Source organism: Lonchura striata, chromosome 1A (assembly GCF_050655825.1).
Source record: "Lonchura striata isolate lonStrDom1 chromosome 1A, ASM5065582v1, whole genome shotgun sequence".
Lineage (NCBI taxonomy): Eukaryota > Metazoa > Chordata > Aves > Passeriformes > Estrildidae > Lonchura > Lonchura striata.
This window is the reverse complement of record NC_140741.1, coordinates 30,961,305-30,988,116: the sequence shown is the minus strand read 5'-3', so window position 1 is coordinate 30,988,116 and position 26,812 is coordinate 30,961,305. Positions and strand designations below refer to the sequence as shown.

Here is a 26,812-nt window from a genome sequence, read left to right as displayed (position 1 = left end):
AGGATTGACTCATATAAAAGCAATGACCAACTATTAATAATTATTACTGAAATTTAGTATATATGAAAAATCCTACACTATGAAGTATCCAGAATCTGCAAAATAGAAAGAAATACAATTTTTAAAATTAGAATTTTGGTAAATATTTAAAGAAACATATCTTATTTAAGGAACTTATAAAATAAAAAACTAAACCATCATAATTAAAAATCAGTTTAAAAATAAAATAAAAAATTATTGTCAGCTATGATTTCACAAGAATTACTAATGAGAAAATTATTATTACTTTTATTTTTAAGGGTTTAAGAAATTTAACATGACTGGTTAAAATGAGCACAATCTGCTTCTCGAACTGCATCTCTTGACTAACACTGCACCCCAGGTTGTGAGTCATACACTTGTATTTCAGGCAAGCTTGGCTGGTGCTATTGTACATACTTTCTCCACCCTTCAAACCCCTTCTGCATATTCATAACATACTGGGTCAGGCATTTACCTCCTTCTGACTGCCAGAGAGACTCCTGAACAGTCTGATGGGGAAATTTCCTTAATATCTTTTTGGGAAATATTTTAATTATATTGGCAAGTTTATTCAAAACTGCAAAATTTGAACTCAGTGAGATCCACCCATTGAGTGTGATACTGAAAGTGATCCCCAGCAATACTGTAATTGAAAGCTTTTGTCTGGAAGGAAAATAAATACTCTGTCTGTCTGTCTGGTAGAAATTAAGAAATAAGAATGCCGACTTGTTATATTTATAAAAGCATAATGACACATGGGCAGAAATGTTCCATATTTTGTAAGTTAGAAGTTAGCAGTGTCTACTAATTAAAATGCAGACACACTCTCACCCAATTGCAAGACCATGAATAACTGTGACACTTACCCAATAGCACCTTGCCAGTTCACCATTTAATTTCAGCTGTGAATACCATTTTTTTAATTGATTGTTTTCCTTCTAGCTGCAAATAAATGCATAATGGGTGTTTTTTACAGATATTTACTACTTTAAATTTCTGTATTCAATGTTTTGTCATTGGATGTTCAGTGACATATGACCTAACATCATAAACAAAGGAACTACAAATATGATGAAATATTTGTTTTATTGACTTTTTACACTGAAATAAAGATACTTTAATTTATGGAATTGTTTTAAAAGTAAGACATTTGGATTTGTCTCCAGATTTCATGTACCTTTTCTTTTTCTTTAAATGGGTCATCTATTTATTATGTGTGATCTGAATTAGTCACACTTGCTCCAGAAAAATTTACTGGAAAAAAAAAAAAATGAAAAATCACGTTTTGATCTGTAATTCAAAATACCAAGTGGTTAAATAAGAGAGTGAAATAAATCATGTCTATTTCTATGCAGTGCCAAAGGGCATCAAAAATTGTTTTTTAATATATCTAGTCTTAGGTTCTTGTCTTATTTTAGTCAAACACTAGAGAATTTTTTTAAGTAAAGAATTGTTAGGATATTTTCACCTCACCATAAATTATTTCTTAACCATACCTAAGTAAGAGTAGAAAGATGTTCAGGTTATAATTCATAACCTAATCCACTTCTCTCTTTTGCCAACATAGTGTAACTATATTTAAACACTTAAGACACAGATAAATGCACATATGCTGGGACTATGAGGAATAATGCAGAGCTACTAAAAGGCTGTTGTTGACCTTATATTGCATGTAATATATCTCACAGCTTAATCTTTCTTTAGCTATTACCCATTGAGGCCATATTTTTTGTAGTTCCACAAATGACGATGCAGTTCTTAAAGAAGAAATGCACTTCAACCTAGAAGGAAGCACCTAAAATAATGTCAAAACACAATGTGGCTACTCACACAGAGGCATTTAGTATGAGTCAAAAACCCACTAAGAATTGATAGGGAACTGGCAATAATGAATTTGCAGCAAAGAAACCTTTGGAGATTTACTTCTGCTTTTTTGGGCAAAAAGATTTGTAAAATGGCACTACCCCTGTGCTAAGGTAAATAAAAGTCTATTTTACTATCTAAGGTGATCCAATGGCTCTTTCTCGGAGTTTCACTGACTGTAGTGATGCCTTTTTTGAACATCTCATACCAAGAATGAAGACACCTTGTGCTCAGGTATCTTATCCACATACACAGATGCCTGAATGCAGGCCTACTACACATGAATTGGAGGAAATCTGACTCCCAGGCCCATTAACCTCAGGTAGTGTTGATGCTCAAACGAGAATTATTAGAAGAAAAACAATCTTTTTGTGTGCCACTTCATATGTTTGCTGCAGCTGAGGCAGGATTGTACAATAGTTACAGATAATTAGAATTATTTCAGTGTTTTAACTCTGCCTTAGCATTTTCCTCTATTTTTTTCTCTTATGAGATTTGGATCTCCAGAGAGCTCATTTGTCAGGTACAAATAAAGAAATTCTGGGATAGGGATTCACAGATAGTGAGAAAGCTTTAGAAATCTTCTTAGGGTTTTGTGAATCCTAAGGTGTAGTGAAAAGAAACAAGAGTAGTGAAAAAAAAAATTAAAGTGAAAAATTACATTGAAAACATTGAAAAAAAAATGCATTGAAAACATTGTAATATAGTTTTGTTAATTGAACCCAAAAGAAAAAAAAGTTGTTGAGTTTTCCTCTATTAACCAATAAATTCCAAAAGTTTATATAGTCAGAGGTGTTTGAAGGTTACAAGAGTGTATAGGGAGTTACAAGGGTGCATTGACTCTGGATGGAAACCAGATACCCACAAGAGGTGCTCATTTTCCTCTGCAAGTGGACTGGGCAGAGAAAATATAGTGAAAGATTTGTGAGTTGATATAAAGCCAGAGAGAGATCACTCATCAAATATCATCGCAGACAAAACAGACTGAACCTGGGGATAGTAATGAAATTATTATTAAGAAAGAGCAGAATAATGAGAAGTATAAAACATCTTTAAAACAACACCTTTTCCCCACTCCTCCCTCTTTCCCGGGCTCTACCTCCTCCCCTCCAGCAGTACAGGGAGACAGGGAATGGGGACCTGGATGATTATGGTCATTTCATCCCATGTTATTCCTGCTGCTGCTTGGAAAAAGGGGCTCTTCCCCTGCTCCAGCACAGGGTGCCTCCCACACGAGACAGTGCTCACAAGCATCTCACAGACAAGCTCATCCCAGAGCCATCACTGTGATTCCTGATTGGTATGGCCCCAGCCAGAGGCGGCACTGGCTCTGCAGAACATGGAGAAACACTCGTGCAGCTTCTCAGGGAAGCCATCACATAATGCTCCAGCTGTCAAAACCTGGCCACACAAACTCATTATGTCTGAGCATTTATCATTGTTACACTGGAACTTAACTCAGATCTTGGTTTTCAGTCCTATATAAGCATAGCTAATTCCCTTGAAGAGAACCGAATTTAAGCAAAAGTACTCAGAACAAAGAAAACTAATATAAAATGATCAAAAATGGTTAGTCATGATTTTTTCTAATTTTCACTAGAATCACAAGTCAGTGGAACTCACGAGTCAAATTATACCCAGAGAGTTTCCATCATAATATAGGAGTTACAGATAAACAGATGAAAAAACCAAATTATTTTCGGGACAAGAGCCCTGTATACTAAAAATAAATCAATTTAAAGCAATACTCAAGAGATATTCATTTTACTGTTGCTAACAACATACCATCTAATTTTTCTATTCCCCAGTTATTCAGGAGTAGGAAAATGCATATTAGTATGGAGATTTTTTTGCAATGGGGCACACACTTCTTTGCTAATCAAGCAAGTCTGTCAAAGCAACAGAGATGGAAGAAAGAGTAATTGGATCTTACTTGAAAACCTTCAGCTTAAGTTGTGGTCTAGAACTGACAGGTTCTGTCAATATTTACAGAGAGGTTTATTACAATGTAATATATGCTTAGAATGACACACATATTTCTACCAAAATAAAATAAAATAAAATAAAATAAAATAAAATGAAAAAAAAGTATTATCTTAATTTTTAAATTTTGTGTGTATAAAGTTCAAGAATATTTTTTTCACTTGCATAAAACTTACAATTAACCATAGGTTTTAGTCTCAGGTTTTATTGAAATTAACAAATCATTAAAAAACTGGAAAAGCTCATTATTATTTGCATAAATGAAAATCAGGTAGTGAAGCTAACTATGAAAGACATATTATGCTATTTAGATTATGAATTTTGATTTATTTTATAGTATAAGACCATAATTTAAAAAGAAATCAATAAAAAAAGATAATTGCAAATACACATTTTAGTAACTAGGGTCTCCTAAATATCATAATTTAATTTCATTCACAAACATATGATCAGAAATAACTCACAACAAAAAATATATATAATAGTAAATATGAAAAACTTTAAAGTAAGGGGAGGTTAATCGCTTTAACATTTTTTGTGTGACTCATGTTGTTTCCACAATTTTAGTCTCAATAATTTACTAATATTTTCATATGCTGGGTAGCTGAATATTTCTCTAAATGAACAGTGGCTAACTGGAGCCTTCTTTCTAGAAGGACTCTGTGTTTCAATATTATCTCTGTTATTTATCATGTTTTAAATATACTGTTGAATCCTGACCTGTCCATAGACAGTGGTAAATACATGATTGATTTCCATTTTCTTTTGATTTTTTTTTTGCCTTGAAATAATAAACAGAAAGCAAACCTAATTCCAAAAAGAAACTGAGATCTGCTAAATATGCTTAGAAGAGAAATCTGAAAATTTTGGAAAATTCTTGAAATTTGCATTCCTGAAATCTTCAAAACTGATCATCCAATTGGTGAATAATTGCAGTCTTACCTCTGTGTCTATTTCTATTTCTTTTTTACTAAAACTTCTTTCTCACTGAGAAAAAAAAAAAAAAGACTCATGAAAATTTGGAACACAATTATATCAATGGACATCAATCAAATAAACTGTGATGTTTCATGAACAAAGCTCATAGCTTCTACAGAAATGTCAGCAACATCTGTTGTGCATCTGTATTTTCAATTTAAAATTTGAAGGGACATTTTTCTTACCCAATTATGTTTATGAAAATACCAAAATCCTGTTTTGAACTCCTAAGCTATATTAACTGTGAGAATACATGGCAAAGCTATCTGAAAAACACATTTCACTCACCATTATTATTAGCTGAAAAAGGCTGAAAACAAGGGTTTTTAGAGAAGAAATATCTGACAAGTGCATCCATAAAAATAATCTTTTATTTTAAGATTTAATTGTATAGCTCCCAGAGGAGTTTTTAGACACTAAGTTCTCCAAAGTACCCAGTTGGAGTTCTGAATTTAGTACTTAGATACAGAAGAAAATTTGAGAAAAACTCCTTTTCCTGGGTGCTACTCATTGGCCTGTTTAACATAATTGACTTGTGGGAATGGCACATCTGAAGCTTTGAGTGGCTGAATGCCTACAGGATTCTTTGCTGCAGTATCTGTAATTCAGTAAGGCAAGATAAGTGTACTTAGTTTTTCAAATAATTACAGGGAAAAAAAATCTCATGAGATGATATCTGTTAAATTTTTTTTGTAGTAAATATTATTAACAGCAGTGTCATTTTTTCTTTATTTCTCCCTAGATCTGCTTCAAGAAAGAAATAAACAACTTTCACATATTTTTGATTTTAACTTTCTTCTATTTGCATATTTTATATTATTGCTCTGAAGTCTAAGGAGATATATTGCACAGTACGTAAAAATGACTTTTTTTTTTTTCAGATCTCTGTTACATCTGAATAATAAACAACACAAGACTGCCTTACAATGCAAGCAGCAGTACAAGCACAAGATGTAAAAATGATTGAGAACTCAAGTTTATGGGAACACACAACTAAGGGGAATAGAAGTAAAGAAAAATTAATCAAACATGTTTGTGAGGAAGCGCAGCATAAATCTGTGTGGGTTAGTCTTCTCCATCAGGCATGTATAATTGCATTGTTTCAAAACTTGTTTGCTGGCTCAGTTCACAAATGTGTTCAGGGTTTGGAAGCTTGCTCTTTTGCATTTGTGAGCCCTTTCCAAAATCTTACACAGTGCAGTCATTTAGAATGGTGCTTAAACATACTCTAAACCCAGCTCCATGTCTCCTGCTTGTCATACATAGCGTAAAAGTGATAAGGGAAGGGAAGGGAAGGGAAGGGAAGGGAAGGGAAGGGAAGGGAAGGGAAGGGAAGGGAAGGGAAGGGAAGGGAAGGGAAGGGAAAGGGTAATTGTTGTATAACACTGCCAGTTTACCACTGGCTGATGTTTCAAATAGAAAATGCTGAGTATGCTGAGGCAGAACACATTTTAAATTCATGGTTTTTGCTGATCATGGACAGTCAGCTAAACATCTATAAACCCTCTTCAGTCACAGAGCTGGAAAGGGTAGATCTGAAGAATGAAAAATATGCTGGCAATGTGACAGATCTTCCTTCTTGCCAGCCCATCAAAAATGGTGCTGAGTGGATCTGAAGAAAGCAGATGATGAATCAGTGAGTCAGGCTAACAGAAGGACATAAAGAAATTGACAGTTCTGTCAACTAGCTCTTGGGGGGAAGCAATTAGGTTATGATGAATAAGATAAATAAATCATGCAGAAACTGTAGACAATTAATTAGAAGAAACCTCCCCGCAAAGTACAGAATTGCTGTAAACTTTCAAAGAGGAAATCCAGATTGCAGTGTTTTCACTACAAAATTAAAATGAAGAGACAGAACAAAAAGTGAAAATTCATAATTTCTTTAATTCACCTTTTCTTCCTGTCTGCCCCATCCTCTCCCTCTCTTACCCTCCCTCCATCCCCATCTTAATTTGAATTTTGTTACAGAATAGCTATCATGACCACTCAGAACAGAGCAAGAGAGAAGTACTTACATAAGAGCAGAAGTACAGGAATATCAAGGCCTCTACAGCTGGGGAGACAAAGAGAAACAGAATAGTGAAAATGTGATGGGAAGTCTGTATTGGCCCAAAGGGCCAAGGGTACTACAAGGTAGTACCTCGGAGCACAGAATGTTGCTCTTGTGGCTTTTGAAAAAGCATTATGAGTAGGACATGAGAATTTCAGCATTCTCCTAAAGCACCAGGCAGCTCTTTCTCTTTCTCTGTGAAATCTCTCTTCCTCCCAGAAGTATCTTGAATAGTTAAAGTGGATTATACTTGTCAGATCTACAGACAGACTGATTTTTCTTGTTTTTGTTTTTTTAATTCTATTTTTTCAATGACTAAACAGAATTGTGACTTCTGTTCCTCATCTTCCTAAGCCCAACAAAGATTGTTAGGTGAAAATGAAACTGTCTGTAATTTTGTATTTTCAGTATTAGAATCAAAGTGGGCCAAAGCTGGTGTCAACAACTGATGATTTTCTACTATGCAAGCCCACTTCCTTTTTAATTTCATGTCATTCAAAGAAATAAAATGTACAGTATCATAAAATATTAGGAGTATCATAAAATATAGGGGAACCATCTCTCCGACTGCCAAGAAAGAAGTGTTACAACAGGGACATTAAATTTCAAATGTCCCATTCCTTCTTAAGATTAACTCATAGTGCTTTTAATTTTAACTCCTTCAAAATCTTGTATGGGTTATGTCAACATACCTAAATTGTGATGGCTTGTTAATAAAGAATCTTAAAGTAATTTCTCATTTGGAAGAACTATTTTATCAGTCATTTTCATATTAAATTATGTTTACTTTATGTCTGGCTTTGATTGCTCAGAGAGCATTTTAGTAACTTCTGAGTTCTTTAAAAAGCTTGGGTCCTTAATATTTCATCTTCAAAAGAATAATTTTATCTGATACTAGGCATATTAAGATGTGTTTAGCTGAAAATTTTATTATATTTTGTTTGTTTTTTAATTTTTAAATTCCTTTTATCTATCATCCACCTAACACTTAAAAACACAAATAAACTCCTGCTACAGTAGAGAAAAAAATCTATTATTGCATCATACAAAGATAAATATATGTAAAACAAAGTAGATGCAGAAACCTTATCTTTAGAAAACATTGAAGCTACAAATAATTAAATTCTTAAAAATAGATTTAAAACCAAACCCAGTCATAACTCATCTAGACAAAAGAAGTTTGACAAACTGCAGTACTGTGGTTTTGCAAAATTTTTGCAAAATTTTAGGAATTTTGCTGGCAGTGGCAAGACTGAGTGATTGTGAGATGCTTTCAGGTTTGTTCAATTTCTGTATTTTGGGTTTTTTTGTTTCAGGAGCTTGGATTTTTTTTTTTTTTTATTTCCTGAGATTGAAAGCCCTTCTTGAAAAAAGATAACAAAAAAAAAAAAAAAACCACCAAAAAACCTACCTAAACCTTTACATCTGAAAAAGTAAATAATCTCTAGATGATCTTTGACTTTTTAACCAAATAATGATTAAAAGATCATATAAGGTAGAGACAAGTCAGATTTGTTCCTCATTTGTTTCTCATATTTTAATTTCTAACCCTGGGCAGGTCTCCTCCTTTTATAGTGTCTGTATTTCTTGCCTATAGTTTTAAGATGACTTACCTGACTTACTAAACACAAATATGATCTAGAAATCACTATCTTAAAATTCTCCATTTAAAATTAAATACTCATATGATTTTCTGTCAGTAACTTCTGTGTGTCTGTGCCTGTGTGAAATCTGTGAGAGAATCTTCTGTGGTATTCACGTGCCCTCTGGACAGAGAGAGACTACTTAGTTTTCTCAGGATTTCTCCTGACAGAAGCTGTGAGAAAAGCAGAGAAAAGAGAATCAAAACAATTCTTATCTCATTCGCTGCTCCCTGTTTGTGCCCATGTGGAATGTGCTCTGGAGATTGTTTACCCAAGGTGATTGCTTGATTGAATTCTGGTGGATGGTGCTTGGATTCATTGTCCAATTGGATCCACAGCTGTGTCGGGACTCTGGGCAGAGAGTCACAGGTTTTTCTTATTAGTGTTATAGTTAGTTTGTGATAGTTCTTGTTAGTGTAATATAGTGTAGTAAAGTTATAGTATAATTTAGTATAATAAAGAAATTAATTAGCCTTCTGAAATAATTGGAGTTCAGACATCATTCTTCCTGTGTCGGGCATCCCAGCATCTATAATCTTCTACTTCTCTAGTTCCTGTCTTCCAAGTGGAACTCTCCTGGGTAATAAGAATTACCACTGACATCTGCACCAATTGATAAAGACTGCAATTATGCACAAATATATGCCTCCCTATCCAAATCTGTCATTACTGTCTGTCTCCTCCTGCCAGTAAATTGGGCTCTCTGGTTAAAAATCCTGTCACCATCCATCACCAATTATGGTGGCAATGGTTTCTCTTATTTTGCTGTCATCAAACCTTCATCTAGACAAATGAAATAACAGTGATAACTGTACTGAACAAGCATTTACCAACTTAACATCAAGCAGACATTGGCTACTTACAATTTAATCCAAAGTTTATAAACTCAGTTTATGTGAATGCAATCAGTATTTTACCATATGAAATTTGTGCAGGACACTGGTACTGACCATATTCAAATGGAAACTGGGAAAACTGTGTATCTAACAATGAAAATCATTTGCATAATTTCTTTTAAGTAATAATTTTTCTCTTTTTTTCTTTTATATTTTTTTCTTGCCTAGTATATGTAAAGTTCCATAGGCTGATTAGATCAATGTTTACTAGCAGAGAGCTTCCAACAAGTAGAAATGTGGGACAAAGGTGAAGGGCGGTGTGTGGGAAGTCTACATCTATAAAGTGAGTTTGAAGATCTTGGAGACATTAATCTTTCCCAGACATTTAATTCTTTCATTATTCTTGCTTCTGTCCTTAGAATTTCTGATGATTTTATTTTTATTTTAAATTGAAGTGTTAATAATTTCTAGTCAGCTAACATAAATATAGCTTGAGTGAGGCATGATGTATTTTAATGTACATTAAATCCAGAAAAAAATAGATTTTGAGGACATTAATTGTCCAATTTCTCATCAAGACATTAGTTGGTTGTACTCAATGGTGTACCTTTTGTTCAGGGAAGATAGCAGTAGCAGAAGCAATTGTCAGAAACTGATAATGATTCAAATTGTGCTTTCATAAAATGAAAAGAGTCCAGCAAAAACTAGGGGAATCAAGCAGTGACTAAAGTCATGTTCTTACTGCAGCAAAGATTGAATCAGTTTAATAATCCTGCCATACTCCTACTTATAAATTAAAAAAATATTTTTGATTTCACATAGGTTATTAATATTCTTCCCCTTTTTCCACTGGATGCCACTGTTTGATCAAATTCAGGCAAACAAAATCCTGGAATAATCATGAAAATTCATAGCTGAAAAAAACTTTTAATTCAAATTAAAACACAGAGTCTTTAGGAAACATTTAAAGCATGTTTTATTATAATGCCTGAAGCACAATAACAGTGGTTTTAGTAAGGATTGTACAAAATTAAAGATTGCATGAGGGAATAAAAAAGTACTTACACGGCATGGTAGAACAACAGAAAAAATTAATGATATATAGAACAGAATTTATTTGTTGAATAACAGATACTTGTTTCAACATCTTACTCATTTTGAGTATGAGTCTGTAATTTGACACTGACTGATAAGGGACTTGCACTAACATTAGTATATTTCACAGGTGAAAGATCAAGTATGCTTATCTTTTTAATAATAGAATTAGCTTACTATGAGGAGTTTCAGTTATTTCTGAAAGCAAATATTCTAATTTTACTGTCACTGGAACCAATGGCACTTCACCATTCACTTTCAGAGGATATCATCAGACTAACATGAGTAGTAAGAACATACTTGCTTCATCTAGCTCCTTGAAGTTCAAAGAGTGAACTCCATTGAAAAACTCCATTGTTCAAGTGACAATAATGGTATTAAAATAATGGTAAATGCTCTAGTACAAAATAAGAAATAGCCTCTAAAATGTAGGTAAACAAAATGCAATAGCACCAGAAAAGAAAATATTGTAAGAACATACCAGTATAAGGAGGATATATGAGGAAGACATAAAGAAAAATCAAAGACTGCAAGTAAAATTAATTCTGTTTCCAGAGATTAATTCAAAAGACAAGGAATAATCAGAAATTTATTATGAAACATGCAAGGTAAAGAAGGTGATAATATTGTAAATCTTCCATTGTATCTAGATTACTGTGCACTAGTCATTTTTATAGCATTTGAAACTGCTTTTGCTTTTTTTTAATATAATTTGAAGTATTACACAAATTGTGACAGCAATACATTGATTTAAGTATCTTATATGAATACTTGACTTTTGTAAGTACATTTCAAAAATGTTGTACGGGTAAGTAATTACAGTTATCTTATAGCAGAGACATAGTATGGGGATTGTTTGGTGATAAAATGTAATCTTTCCCCTTACTCTGAGCCTCTTAGACGTTGCATATTATTTTCTGATATCTTTACATTATAATATTCATAGAATTCTGAATATCCATCATACATCACTCAAATACATTTCTAAGGCTTGCTTTATGTTTGAAGACACCAATTTCAAAGATGTGTACAAGTCCAAGCTTTATGAAACACTGCAGTTAACTGAGCCAAAACTTGTTTTTCTAGATTACTTAAAATGAAGACTGCACTGTAAACCTTGAAATAATTTTAAATTTTGGCTAGCACAGTTTCATGGTACTTTTTGACAATGTCTTCTAAAATTCTAAACCACAAAACTCTTGATATTTTACTTAGAAGCTGATACAGTATGACTGTCTCGAGCCTTCAACCAAATTCTGGCACAGGACAGTCAGTTTCATGGGGACGTGGAATAGTAGAAGTTAAGAATCAGTAACAAGAAGAAAAACGACATGGGATTAAAAAAAAGTAGAAGACAGACTCAAAAAAATAAAAAGTGAAATATTTGGTAAAACGTAAAAAAACTAGAGAGGAGCAAAATAAAAATGAGAAACAAAATTTTAAGTGTTTTATATATCTTTTGGTTTCTTTGTTTTTTAAAAAACTATTCTTCCCTGCATTTATTCTGTGCATGGATTTTTGGAGCGGATAAATCATCTCAGGAGAAACTAGTGAGTATGCTCTGTGTTTTTATCAATTTATACATTTATGTGTGTTTATCTGTGTATCTATGAGCATGTGTGTGTACCTAAATATTCTTTTTATAGAACACTGTTCTATTTTCCTGTCTCTATTGTAGAAGCTGTCTCTACTAGGATTTATTTTTGTATTTAATTAAAATTTTGTATAACTAAATAAAGAAAAAAAAAGGTATAGGATACTTTGGACATCGTATCATAAAGAGGAAAAACCAAACAGGAGTCATACATCTGTGCACATCTTCTACATGTGATTGTGAGGCTAAAGTAAAAGTCTTCCAGGCACTTATCTAAAGTACATAAAAATAATTAGCACTGGTCATTTAAGGATGCTGTAAACGGCTCAGTTAGAAAATTAAAATATGGATACTGCCTAGAAGAGATACGTGCATAGAGAAATCCCGTCTGTCCTAACTATGAACCAGTCAGTTAAAACCTAGCCTTGAGTGCTAAATGCCACCTTGAGTCAAAGTGGCAAAGTGAAAAGAGCCTGCAGGAAGCAGGCATAAATCTCAGGTGAGAGCTGGTTTGTGTCAGAGGAGCCCAAAGCGGGCAGAGCAAGCTCCTGCGTTCCAGAAGTGCACACACGTCTGACCCCATGGCCCAGGTTTCCAGCAGTGTGTGCCAGCAGTGAGCTGCTCAAGCATGGCAGGAGGCATGTGACAAAGAGGACAGCCCTGGTGAATCAGCCTTAGCACAGCCTGAGATTTATGCCCAGAGCAATCGATGATGCCTACTGCTGCCAAAGCAGGCAATGAGGAGGCCCCAGTAAGGGTACAGGAACAGGGGAGGAAAGTAAGACAAAGTGGGCTTAAATCAGAAAATATTACTGTAGATTAAATAGAGTAACAGGTAAAAATGGGGTTGAAATGCTGGCATTTAATTTGACAGCAAAGCTTCCCTTTGTTCTTACAATCTCAAATAAATTAAAGCAAAAAAAAAAAAAAAAAAAAAAAAGACCTGATTCTGAAAATATGCTTGTGAGCAATACCAGTTCCATGAGAATATGAATACACGTTCCAAGGCTGGCAGCAGTGTAAATGGCCAAATGAGTGCTAATCATCAATGTAATTGTTGAAAAGCATTTCTTCACATCTGAAATGTTTAAAAAACCTCCTTTTGTATTACCTTTTTTTTATAGTTCATAAAAAAGCCTGCCTAAAAGGAAGCCAGTTGTGAAGTAGTGCTATGAATCTGACTTGGTTTACTTCGCTTACGTACAAAATAATAATAGCTTCTGTATTGTCATTTTATGACAAAATTTCCCTTTTGTGTTTTTGTTCTTTTTTCCTTTCATCAAAGATATTTAAAGCAAAGTCCTCACTGACACATCTTACTATTTAAACATACTCTAGGCCCATAGTTTCTCATCTTAACCCACAGTCTATTTTTTCTGCTTTTGTTTCTGTGGATTGTTGTGGGTTATTTTAATCTCTTACTTTAAAGACTCACTAAGAATCTTCACCTCTAACTATGGAAACTGCAAACAAAGAGCGCTCCCTAGATGATAAATTAAGTACAGTTTTTTCAGATTTATCTGTTCTTTAATATTTAATGTAATTGTTAGATTGATTGTGGTCAATGAATACAGCATATGAGGATGATAGCTTCCATCTTAAGCAAAGACATCCTCTTGTGGTTTTTGTGACCTAAATAGAAGTAAATTGAATTTCCATATGCTTTTTATGACATTCCATTGATTTTCTTGATTACTTCTGGTTCATAATTTGTGATGATGAGAAAATATAAGTGTATATTATTATTTTCTTTGTAAATAATACATTTTCTCTATAAGTTTGCCTTTTGACTTAAATACTATTAAAAAAAAATTATCTTTAGGATGGCTTTGTGAATTTATTACTGATTTATTCCATCCTAGCCGCAGTTTACTTTAAGTATGCTAAAATATCAAAATTTTTCATAATACTATTGATGTCATTGGTGTCAATTTGATTTGTGGGAGTTAAGAAAATTATCCTTCCCTTTTCTTTTTTGTCTGAGTTTATAGCAATTGCTGGAAGACATAAGCTATCATTTCATGGGACTAGTAGAAACAAGTAATATTTTACCTGGTATTTTTTCACACATGAAGAACAAAACCTAGGTCACAGAGTGAAGTTCAGGCTATTATATCAAGGCTTTAAAAAGTCTCCTTTCTTTGAAATCATTGCAAAAACATACTTCTTACATGGTTAAAATTAAAATCTATTGCAGGTCTTCAATATGGGAAAGCAGATATTTATAGAAAGAATTCAGGAGTAACATATCTTAAGAACTTTAAAATAAATTCTGCTCTGTGACCTTCAAATACTAAACATAGTAGGAGATCTGTCATTACATTACAGTGACAAAACAGCAGCTCTCTTTCTGACCACTCTATAAAAACAGCAATATTTTTGCAAAATTTCTTTTCCTATCTTAAAGTGCCTTGTCTACCCTAGGGTACTGTTGTTTAATCTGTCAGTACTCTGGGATATTATACAAGCAGATAAATTAGCTATAATCTTTGCCCCTGGAGAGTTTTTTTGCACATAAATGCAATCATATGAGAGAAGGTAAAAAAAAAAGGAAAGAATTAGGAGGGAATAAGGGGAGAGTAGGAAGGACATCAGTTATGAAATCCTCAGTTTTAATGGTGCTTTGGATAGCTTTTTATTTAGATGGATTTTTATCTTTCAGGAAGGAATAATAATATTTAAAAAAACAAGAGTAGTGAAACAGAGGAAAAGCTATGAATGTGAGGAGGAAAAAAGAGTATGTTCCCAACTAATAATGATGGAGGGAAGGATGTAAAATAAAATGTGTCTTTTAAGTTTTGCAAGAAAACCAGTTGGAGCCATTGATAAGAAGAGGTGCATAATACACAAAGTTGATCCCACCTCCAGAGCAGGAGACCTTCCCTTCTGTTGGGAGAGGTAGCTTGAAGAAACAGAGCAGATAAAGCCAAAAGCAGTAAGAACAAATTAAATTAACTTGCCCTGCCTGTTTTTCTGAATCTCTTCATGTTGATACAAGTTAGCCTGTCTGAGAGTGTTGTTCTCTTTTGTAACACATACCTCCCAACCCCAAGGTGATTTTATATTAATTTACATTTCCTTTTTTTTGTTTTGTTTTGTCTCTGTGTTCATAGCCATGCAATGATTTTTGTCACATATCAAAGGTATCGATTCCCCCAGCAGGTATTTATACATGAGTAAGATACCTCTTGAGCCTTTTTGTCTCCAGGCTAAACAGATCTGGGTGTTTCAGCTTCTCCTCATATAGTTATCAGCAAAGATTATTATCTTTGTGGTCCTTCATTGGACTGTCTCCATCCATGTCTTGAACTGGCAAAACAAGGACTGAGAATTGTACTTCAAAAGTGTTTCACAAGTCCTGAACAGAGGTGAACCTTCCTCAGCCTGTAAGGAACACTTTTCCTTATGCAGCCCAGGAGGCTGTTGGCCAAAAAGTCAGACATTCAACTTGGTGCCTGTCAGGATCACTAGGTCTTTTTCTGCAAAGGCCTCACCAGATACTGCCACCTTGAGATATACTTGATATTTCCTTCTGTTGAAGATTGTGAGATTCTTCTCTGCCTGTTGAGATCCTTTTGAATGCCAGCAAAGTAATCTGATCTAACCAACATTCCCACTTTTGTATCTTCTGAAAACTCATTTTGGGTGCAGTATATCCCATTATTCACATAATTAATTAAGTGAAAAAGTATTGGTCCAGCCTTGTCCCCTAGGGCACAGCATTAGTGTCTGCCCTCCAGCTGAACTTTGCTCCACTAATGGATCCACCTTTGATCTGGGCAGTTCAGGCAGCTTAAAAATAATTTCGCTGTCCCTTTAATGAGTGTGGAATTCAAGATTTTGTCAATGAAATATTATGACATTGTGGAAAACCTTGCTGCAATCAGGTTATACAGCGGCTATCACTCTGCCCTCATCCACCTTGCCAGCCATTTCATCATAGAAGGTGATTATCAGGTTGCTTAGGCATGCTTTCCCCTTCATAAATCCACACTGACAACACCCAAGAGCCACTGTCTCATTCATATTTTAGTAAAGGTTTCCAGGATTATTTGCTTCACCACCTTCCTGGGGAATGAGGTGAGACTCTTTAGTTCAGTAGAGGATCCCCAGATCCTCCTTCTTACCCTTCTTGAAGATGACAATGATCATTACTTTCCTCCAAGCCTCAAGAGCCTCCTCCACTTGCCACGACCTTTAACAACTGAGAGTGGCTTTTCAGTGCCAGGTCCCTCAGCAGGGACGCTTCTATCACATTGGGTCCCACAGCTTACGCATGTCCAGCTTTGGTTTTTTTTCAGTGTTGCTTAGTATTTGACAGGGAATTTTGATTTTTGACAAAGTCACAAACTCAAATATTTTCATACAAGCCACAATTTCCACTTTATCAAGAAAAAACAGCAGCTGTCACTTTTGTCAGTATCATAGTCCATACATTTTCATATGACTTTGTAGTTGGCAAGTTTCCATTTGTTGAAACTGTCATGTCCATTTACTCCCTGATGGTTCCCATTTTTGCCTTCAGATCAGGAAGGTCTCATGTCTGAAAATATACAGAATATTCCATACACACATATGCGTAAGTAAGTACACAAATATTTATAAAATTTAATACTTACATATTAATAAATTTTAGATACATTTATATCTACTTTTGCATTTGTAAATACTTATATATAGATATAAAAGGTAATTATATGGATTAACAAAGGTGCATGTACAAAACATTCTGAACTAAGAGTTAATGGGAAAAATATTTAAAGCTTAAACATAAACAGAAAGTGATTAAACAAAGTCAAAAATGTTGGGCACTCCCGTGTTATAAGGCTAATGAGCTATTCCAAATGATTCCTATTGGATAATGCTCCTAACTGAGATCAGTTTCTTGATTAATTGCTCCCCACAACACAACAATCCTTAAGGCTGGGTGGGTTGACATTACAGAAGGTCTACTTAATCTTGCATTTAGTTTCTTTGTGTGCACCATTGCTGTGTTTCTACTCCAGAAAGCAACTAAGTACTGCACAGCTGCTCACTTATTCACTCCCTGATCGGTAGGGAGGGGAATCAGAAAAAAACCCAACTTCTTGGTTTGAGATAAGAACAGTTTAATAATTGAAAAAAACCAAAATAATAATATTATTAATAATAATTAAAAGACTAGAGAGAGAGGAATAAATCCCCCCAAAATATAAGAGATCTATAATAAAATTTCTCACCTCCACTGACCTATGCTAGGCCATCCCTGAACCGTGACCAGCAGCATTTCCTGACCAACTCAGTCTATATACTGGGCATGACATGCTAATGTAGGGAGTATCCCTTTGGCCAGGTATCTTTTTGGTCACCTTTTCTAGCAGTGCTCTCTTTTGGCTTATTTTTCACTTGCTCATTCACAGATGATGTGAAAAATCCTTCATTTAGGGTAAGCACTACTCAGCAACAAGCAAAACTCAAGTGTGGTATCATCATTCTAATGCACCATTCAAAACACAGCACTATACCAGCTACTAAAAAGAAAATTAACTCTATCCCAGATGAAAAGAGGGCAATCATATACCTGTATGCACATTATATCAGCCCAGATTCTGAGGGGCTGAAAGGAGGAATTCCCTAAGCTGAAAAGTTCCCAGGGTCATAAACAGATTCAGAAGTGAGTGCTGGTGTGTGTCTAGGGGCTATTGAGAGCTCACTGTGCTTCAATGCACACTCTGAACCTGATAAGGGCAACAGGCTCTGTTGGAGGCTTCTGTGATCCCTTCTGATGGTATAGGATGAAAAGCAGACATTCTCTAATGAAACACTAATAACAGGAGACTAAAAACTCTCTGTGAAAGATGATTAGTAAGTTTTATCTGAATCAAACATTTATCTTAATCCTAAAAATAATAGATCTTTTAAATGTTCTTTAAACTGAAAATAACACACTACCACCACCAAACAAACAATCAAGCAAAACAAAACTTGTAAGTAACAATGAGTATTCCATACAGAGAGATGTTTCAACTAAATATCTGATAGCTACAGAGCACCAACTGCCCAAACCACTATTTTCAAAGGAGCTGCAAGCATGCTTTCAGTTTGACAATCATCATAATTTTAAAAGTATTTATAAGCAAATTCATGCATTTTTTAAAATACAACACAATTTGTGGTTCCCAAGGGGTTTTTCTACTGTATTTCAACAAATACTGACATTTAGAAAGCTCTTTTTTCGTAAAGTTTATTCTATTACAAACCACATACTGTGTTTTCAAACATGTTTTTTGCATTAGATAGATTTACCATTGCAGTTATTTAGTTTTTCTAAAAATCAGACACACAAAAAATAACAAGATCTAAGGTGTACATTTTACATTTATATGGTAGCTGTGTTGTGCAAGAGGCCCATGCTGTGTCAATGAGTGATAATATCCCTACACACTGGGCAGAAAGATGAGTGCTCTGAAGTCTGAGCTGTTAGGTTTAACTGGGACAGCAACTATGATGTTGTGGAATATTAACAAGATAAAAGGCAATTGGACATTTGATTCCCCAAAAGTAGGAAACCTAAACAGAACCAGTAGGAAATGAGCTAGAAGAGAAACAGGGAATTTGTGCTTTGTTCTCATTTGGCAGACAACAGATCTCACAGCCCAGAGTAATATGTGACTTATAAAATACTCTCACTTGTTCTTTCATTTGTCTAGTGCTAAAACTTCTATTTGTTGAGTTAAAATCATTGATGTTTAAAAATATATAAAAACTGTGTCAAGTCATTGGTGAACACAACCATATCACAAAGGAAATTTACATATATGAGTACAACACTTTCCAGACTGCAAAAAGGTATAACAATAGCTATAGTCAGATAAATTTAATTTCTACCTGTAATGCTTTCTATATTTAGCTTATTTAATCTTCCTTATTTATCTAAAAGATATCATCTAACCATAGAGGAATAAAGACTTTAATGTGAAGTTAATTCTCTTGGTTCATATCATGATTTTCTTCTAAATATTGATAATTAAAGCACAATGAAGCAAGCCAAACCGCAGGTGTGCCTAGGAATAAATTACATACACGCTCCCAAAGAGATATTGAATAATTTGAAAAACACCAGCCAGAGTCACTTTATTCCATTATGTTTAGAGGATAAACTTTCTTTGTCACTTTAAATTTATGACCAACTTTTAAAAAATAATGTCATAAAAATTAGAAGTTTCCTCAGTTGTCTTTGTCTTTATTCTAGCTTCCAGGATTTGAGGGGTTATGTGTCCCAAGAGTTTGCTTTTCCTCCTGTTCTCTAGGCCCTGAGTCTGCCTGCTGTTATACCTGCAATATCGTTCTTTTCTGAGTGCTACCACTTTCTAGTCCTTCATCTGATTTCCCCAAGATTATGTTGCTCTTTGTGAAAAGAAAAAAAGGCCAAATTCAAACTATTTACAAATACTTGCTAGGAAAGCAAAATCAGCCTTAACGTGGAGATTTGAAGTGTTTTGAATAGTGTAAAGTCTTACTCATGATAGTGTTTTTGAGTCACTGACCTGTGTTGGACACTGCATGTTGAGTTATGATTTTATTGTACATGCCACACAGAAAAGCATGACCTTTAAACTCTTTTCTTTCTATGCTATTAACTGACAACTGGGCTTCTGGTCTGCTGCTACAAAGTGGGTTTTAGGACAAGAAAGGATAAGAATGCCATCATTATCTGCTAGCATTGTCTGCTGCTGCCCCTGGAAAGAGGCTATCACCCTAAGAGAAGAAAGCAATACTGATACAAAGATTTTACTCCTTCTCTACAGTCAGCACCCTAGTGATTAGTCACACTGCTATCAACTCAGAAATACAATTCCAACAATACATTCCCATGGAACAAAAAAGCTCATTATTTATTGAGAATGCAAATGTCATATTTTTGAAAAAAAGAACTTTCAACAATATTCAAGACAGAAATTATCTACTCATCCCATCCTCACTCCTGTTGGTTTCACTCCAATAATAAATTATACTCTATCTGCAGAAGAAATGTTAATCAAACATACATCTATATTTTTCATCGTGAGGATGTAGGGAGTGATGTCCTTACTTGCCTTTACAGACTTCATGACTGATATGCTTGAAACACGTACACTTAGTAAACTGGGTTTCTGAACAGCTATAAGATCCCTTTTAAAGCTCTGACCCAAGATAACTGTAGTGAACAATATTTATCAATCTAGCAAAAAGCCCAGAACAAGAAAGCAACAGAAAAAAATAATTTATGAGTATTTCTAGAAAAATGCATTATGTTTCTAAGATGTTTTGCAAGGAGATAGTATCTTTTGTCAAACTGATGAAAAAGGAACAGATAGTCCCTCAAAACCTTTAGCTGACAAGAGTAGACCTCTTTGAAAAATGTTATTTTAAAAAATTAGCAAATAAATATATATAGCAAAACCTACATATACCCATAATATTGCAGGTTTTCTGTTTATTTTCAATGAAAAAAATTGAAGCATGAGAAGGCTTTTATTTTAATTCTGGTATATGGGTGATGCACTAACAAAAGTTTTTCTCTTAGTAGCAGTTTCTAAGTAACAGTCTCAACACAAATGTGACTGTGATAACCTAAACTCAAGCCTTATTTTTCTAATTTTGTAAAATGAATTCTTCATTCAATGGGTGGTTTCCTAGTCAAAGCTGAAGAACAGTTACCCTGATTTTAACAGTTAAATATTTGGTTGGAGTAAATATTTGACTGATGACTCTATTGACTCTGGATTTATGTATTAATTCACTCTGGATTTATGGATAAATAAGTTAGATCTCATTAAAAACTACAGAATGTATTCTAAAAAGTTTATTTACACACTCAGGAATGGGGTGGTGTGGACAAAGTAATTAATCTCAATTAAATTTGGGCATACGGCTAATCATTCTACAGATTCTCTGGAGAGTTAAGAGTAGTACAACCTCTGCACCAGCCTTAGGAAGCATGTTTTTCTTTAAAGATTATTCAGAAAGTTCAAAATGAAAAGTGTCACCTTGTAAGCACCTTAGATGCTTACATTGAAATTATACATTTTTTTCACATAATAAAAATTATTAGCTGAGGGAATCCTTTGATGCTGTCACTCAATCTTCCACCTGGATGCTTATTGGATGTTTATAAGTACAGATACTCATCTCTGGACCTGTCACTTTATTTTCTATATGTGTTAACATTATAGTTCAAGCTCTGAAATAAAGGATATTCATTATAAAAGCCATTCACTCAAAATAACGTGGGTTAAGCAATGAGGCAATTTTTTGACAATGTGAAAAGATCTCTTGTGGATGTGACAGCCTGGTCAGAGAGTGAGAAAATTAAGTAAGTTTTCCCAGAATTGGACTGAGAGACTTTAGGGAGTTGAAGATAAACAATGATAACTTATTATCATAAACAACCTGTAGGTGGTATTTTCCTACTGTCTGTTTTCTTGTTTATGTCAAAGATTGTTTATTAGAAGGGTGTCTTGTTAATTAGCCAATCAAGTGAAATGTATTAACTAAATGAACAAATGTACCTGGATCAGAACAGCTTATAAAAAGGAACAATTCCAAATATATGGTTTATTATTATGCCAATCAGCCTTCTCATGAGTCTCTGTCTTTTCTTACTTAATAGTGACAAGCTCTGACTTTGAGAGTAAGCCCTGTAAGATATGCAAAAAAAAAAAAAAAAAAGGCTTTAGTAATGGAAGAGACTTGTTATGTCATTGAGATACACTTTTCTCAGTTAAATATTGTTCCCAGTGGTTTGAATTGTGTGTAGTTTTAAATATCTTATGCAGACATTGCAGGAATGAATAATCCAAACATTTGAATGTTATTGGTATTTTGGGAAGACTGTCTCTGCTAATCATATACTTATCATTATCCTAGACAGAATTTACAAAACTGAAACTGGAAAAAAAAGACATTTTCTTTCTTATCAGGTGTTTTTTGCCACTGAGGAGCAGATGTATGCTGTATTTCCTCTGAATGTCATTAAATTACACACAGATAGTCCTTGGAATGACCAAGGGAATACATTTCATCTACATTCTATAGTCATGGAAAATTTTAATTACTTTGATCCTCTCAATATATTTTTATTACTTTCATAAGGATCAAAGAGCATCCTCTGTTGGCTAATACAACACCTGATTCTGTTGTGCTTCTCACTTACTATTGCCTTGTGAATAGGGTAACTAACAGTGTTATGAAAGGTGTGAGTTCAATTCCTGTAGAGGATTTTCTTTCATTAAAATTTCTTTTATTAACATCTACCTTCTTCTTAGAATATGATTAAATTAATTTTTAAGTTCAAATTATTTTTCTCATATTTTTAATTGGTTTTAATCCAGAAGCCTGGGAGCATGAAAACAGTGAGGCAGACATTATAATAACAAAAGAGATATCTAGGCAAACTTTTGTTTGTTTTATACAACATATAGTCTTGCTGTTTTGAAAGAGAGCCCTTTAAATTCTGACTTAAACTTCTAAAGGAAGATTATAATTTGATCTGCAGTTTGAGCTGAACAAGATTTGGGTTCTGTCTTATGATTAAGGATGGTATTAATGATAGCAAATAGAACAGCTCTAAAGGAATATCTTTCTCGTCTGAGACAGGCATGTCTCATGCCTTGTACTGGATAACAGAGATCAGCACTTTTCTGTGAGTTCAAGATAAAATGTAGGTAAGGATTACCTTAAGCCATTATGAATTAGTTCTGGATGATCAAGGTCAGTCATGATTATCTTGTAGGTTTCATGATGATTATTCTTTTCTACATAGGCTTAGCTATTATTGATTTCAGTGCTCCTTCTTCCAGGCCAAGACTCAAAGTCTTGAAAAGGCATCTCAAGTGGCAGCATTTACCTACATTTACATGAGTAAATCTGTTGTATCATCATCTCTCACACAATACAGAGTATCATCATTTAGAAACAAAATATCATTCAAATTGCTTAATCTCAAAAACAATATTGTAGATTCAAAAAGATTCAGAGAAAAGGTGACAAAACTTAATGGAATTACTTTCATTTACTTAAAATGCAGTCAAACTGCAAAACTCCTTACCATAGGATGCCTTAGATGCCTGAAAATAATACATAAATTCAAAGAGAAATTGAATACCTTATTAGATGTCAAGGTCAAAAATACCAAACCAATGGGAAGTTACAAGACCTAGGAATCGAATTGTATGGGAATTGAGGCTTTGGGTATTTTATATAATTTTGATATGGTCCAAGTCCATGACCTTGACTCAAACATGAAAATTGCCAAGTTGTGAAAAAGGACTGTGAAAAAGGACTGTGAAAAAGTACATAGCATAGAGCTATGTAAGATGAGAGAGATAAGATTGCTGATACAGGGATAGTTCAAGGGTAGGAGAGGGAAAACACTGATAGGAAAATATATGAAATCCTAAGGAAGAAACATCCAAGCAGTGAGTCAGAAAACAGCAGCTCAGCAGCAATGCGTATCAGTCCACTCAAAGGTGCCCTGCCTGACCGCCCTGACAGCTGAGATGTCTGCAAAGACCCTCCAGCTGCCTTATTGCATGGAGGTGGTGAACACTTTGTTGGTTAGCTGAGTAACTCCTCTGACCTAAGTATCTATCATGCTATCTTTGATATCTATCTTACATTTCCAACTTGTGTTTAAAAGAAACTTTGTGGAATCTCTGAACGAGGGTGCCCAGGAAGAATGATTGAGAGGGGGAGGGCTATATTATCTTTTAAAAAGATGTATTCTGCATGGAAATACATTTATTTGATCATTTGGATGTAGACTTTCCGCATGTGCACATTAATTCATAGCAATCAATACAAAAAAGGAAAACAAATAAAAAACTTCCATTAATTTTAAATTTCACTTATCTAGACTGATATAGGACTTGTTTCATGTCCACCTCTCTTGTAAGAGAAAATTTTGCCTCATTTATAATTAACAAAATTAGTCTTCTCTCAATCCTGATAAATGCCATGAGTTCAGAATCTGTCACATTCCAATGCATAGTAATGTTAATTTTCACCTCATTGCCTACAATAGGATGCAATTATTTGGCAATTGCAAATACAGTTTTAAAAAGCAATGTCTATTGAATTATTTGAACCCTAACTCTAAAGTAATTTTGTAGCCTGTCTTTCTTTTAATTACAGGAATTGTTCATATCAGTAAAATATTTCAAGTTTCTTCTTTTAATTTAGCAGCTACTTTTGATCATCACATGCAGTATTACAGAATCCTTCTAGAAACATAGCAAATAGCTTTTTTCTGAGAAGTCTCTTTCCATCTTTAGATCAATATTCATTAGATTATGTTCTTTTTTTTCTATTTAGACATTACAACTGGGAGATATTCTGAGAAAAAGCAGTTTGTTCTGTCATATGGGTATTGTATTTTAAATACATTGGCAATTTTGATAATACTTAGAGCAATATTTTAGCATGAGATATTGACACGTGTATATATTAGCATTTTCCCTTCATACTAGCGCAATTATTCAGAAAGCCTTCATTAATGTGTGTTAACTAATTATGAGATTTGGAAGGTAATTGTTGTTGTCTATTACCTATTGCCTCCTTTTTAAAAATAGAAGTACATAAAATAATTATATGAGCAAGTATTGGCTGCTCAACTGTGTCATGTTCCATCCTTAGAGTAGGTTCAAAGAGAGTTCTGAAAGATTTGATGAACTTATGTGTGTTTAAACCTTGATGAACCATGCACCATCCTTTAGGATTAGACATATCAATACAATTACTGATTCTGATTATCGCTGATGGTTTTATAACAGTTATTCAGAAAATCTCTTTGGCCTTTGACACAGCAATGCAAATCAACCCCTACTTCACTGTTCTCAAAGTTACATTTCTTCAGGACAGAATGCTCCACTGTAAGCAGCAGTAAATCATTGAGTTTTAAGAATCTGCTAATCTGAAGATTCCCTACTGATCACAAAAGCACTTGAGGTTCACTAGTGTGTTTGGTAAAAAGACAGTACTGATGTATACTAAACCCTCAATAATTGCTTAGATTTCCAGGTTCAGATATGTAAGATGAATTCTGCTTTTCTTAGCTCAATTTTCTTTCCACTCACAACATTTCATTTTTTGTATGGAACTTAGAGTTTCAATTAACCACAACTGTAGCTTTAGGCTTTATCTCTCCAACAGTCTAAATAATTAAAGATTTAGCAACTCTCCTTGGAGAGTTTCAGCTGGGATAGAGTTAAATTTTTACTTAGTAGCTGCTACAGTGCTGTGTTTTGGATTTAGTATGAGAATAATAACACACTGATGTGTTTGTTCCTGAGAAGTGCTCAAGGGCTTAAGGGCTTTTGAGTTTTCCATGTTGTGATGGTGGGCAGGTGCACAAGTTGTGAGAGAGCAGTAGCAGGACAGGTGGCCTGAACTGGTCAAATGGATATTCTGTACCATGAATGCTCAGTATATAAACTCAGTGGAAGCTGATTAGAAGGGGCAAACATTGCTTGGGGACAGGTTGGGCATTGGTTTCAGCAGATGGGGAGCCAATGCATTGGACATCACTAGTTTTTCCTTGGGGTTTTACTCTTTTTCTCTGCTCTTTTTCTCTGCTCTTTGTTTTAATTACTATTACTATTACCACTACCAATAATAATAATGTTTTTATTATTATATTTATTATTATCTTTATTTCCGTTTTTAAACTCTTCTTACCTCAACTCATCCCACCAGGGGGCCAGTGAACAAGCGTCTGCATGGTATTTAGTTATGCCTGGGGCTAAAGCTAAACCACTACACAAATTCAGAAGTGTAATTGTGTATTTCACTGTCTTCTGCAATCTATATCTGTTAAATTTGAAAGACTTTATAATTTTATTTTGAATAATGGAAAACAGTGGATCTGAAGCCAGTAGAGTCCAATCAAGAGTTAATAAACTACATTGTAATATACTCACTTAGGATGCAATTTACTGTTTATCACAAGCAAGTTCATTTGCTCTTGTAAGCAGTGACTTAAAAGAGGAAAACTAAGCCACTCAAAGAAGCCACTTCTGCTGATTATCCTTTAATATTTTTACTTGACCTTCTCTGTGATTCTCTAACTTACATGTTTAATATGAATCTCCTCCCATTTTAAATTTTCTGAGGTTTCATTCCTAATTTATCTTTAGGTTACTTATCCCTTGTTTTATTTTATTTCAGCTTTGCCAGATCTTTGGTTCTTAAGCCTCCTGACAAGTGTGTTTAAATTTCTGAATATTTTTGCACAAGGTAATTTAATTTCTGAGTTGGTTAGAAGGACTCTTAAATCTTCCCTGTTTTCCTTTTTTTTTTTTCCATTTTATATTCTTTATTCTCTAGAACTTTCTCTAAAGAGTGTTCTGTGTGTACTGAATTTTCAAGGTGCTATTTTTCTTTTCCATTATCACCTAATGAAGCCCAGAATTATTCTGCATCTAGGGCTCTCACCTTGGGTATGGATGACTCAGCTTTACCTGATTATATAGTATTAAGTATTAATCTCATGGGTTCCAGGTATGTATCATATCTCAGATTATTAATATCTCTTGTCTTGATACAGTGGAATTTTCTCTAAAGAAGTGTTTGATGATTTAGAAAAAGTAATCAAGTAATTTAACAGCCAGCTTGGAAGAATCATATTAAAACCCTCAACAATATTGTAATGAGTGGATTGCTGACAATATAAACATTAACATAAAATCATCCTTTCAAAATATTTCATACTTCACCTCTTTTAATATTA

General features: G+C 34.0%; 1 long non-coding RNA gene across 1 annotated transcript; it reads right to left on the bottom strand.

Annotated features, from left to right (window-relative positions):
- On the bottom strand, positions 1 to 20,816 carry LOC146763427 (uncharacterized). The gene is made up of 3 exons (XR_014952069.1): positions 8,512 to 20,816; positions 6,864 to 6,901; positions 1 to 6,457 (listed from the first exon to the last, which is right to left on the bottom strand). It is a non-coding gene; the product is annotated as an uncharacterized LOC146763427 (long non-coding RNA).
- Between the last annotated feature and the right edge of the window lie 5,996 nt (positions 20,817 to 26,812).